Source organism: Capsicum annuum, chromosome 10, assembly GCF_002878395.1.
Source record: "Capsicum annuum cultivar UCD-10X-F1 chromosome 10, UCD10Xv1.1, whole genome shotgun sequence".
NCBI lineage: Eukaryota > Viridiplantae > Streptophyta > Magnoliopsida > Solanales > Solanaceae > Capsicum > Capsicum annuum.
This window is the reverse complement of record NC_061120.1, coordinates 56,890,921-56,891,581: the sequence shown is the minus strand read 5'-3', so window position 1 is coordinate 56,891,581 and position 661 is coordinate 56,890,921.

The following is a 661-nucleotide window of genomic DNA, read 5'->3' as shown; positions in this document are numbered from 1 at the left end:
ATATGATCACAAGTACAATAGAGAAAAAATGCTTCTAGTGCTCACAATGTTATGGCTGAGGATTTGGATCAGCATCACTGAAGTTAAATTTTAGAATGCTAGTGATGCCTCTAAGATTCATACCTAAGCAATATGCTAAGGTATGTAAGATGCTAAAGAAATTGTCTCAAGTGACATCATCCATTCCATCTACTAGAGCAACAAATGTGTCAGATACTATTAGTGTGTTGATGGTCTGCAATAATCCACCTGAGTGGATTTTAACACCAGTGATACAAACCATATGATTGTAGATATTGATCTTCTAAACAAAGACTTAATATCTAAGTGAATGAATCAAAAATGAGTAATATTACCTAATGATTATGTATCACTTGTGACAAACACTAGTTATAGTAATATTTCTAGAATAGTTCTATCCAAAATGTTTTTCATCTACCTCGGTTAAAATAGAATTCGATATCATTTTTAGAAGTCTACTAAGAAAATTAACTATTCAACCACATTCTTTTATAGGCTTTCTATGTTCTCGTATCATTGGAATTGGTAGGTGAAGAAGATTGGTAGAGAAAAAAATAGACCATACTTCCCACTGAGACAAAAACTAGCAAGACATAGAAATAGCAGGTTGTGTTTTGAATGTTGAGATGTCAAATAAATT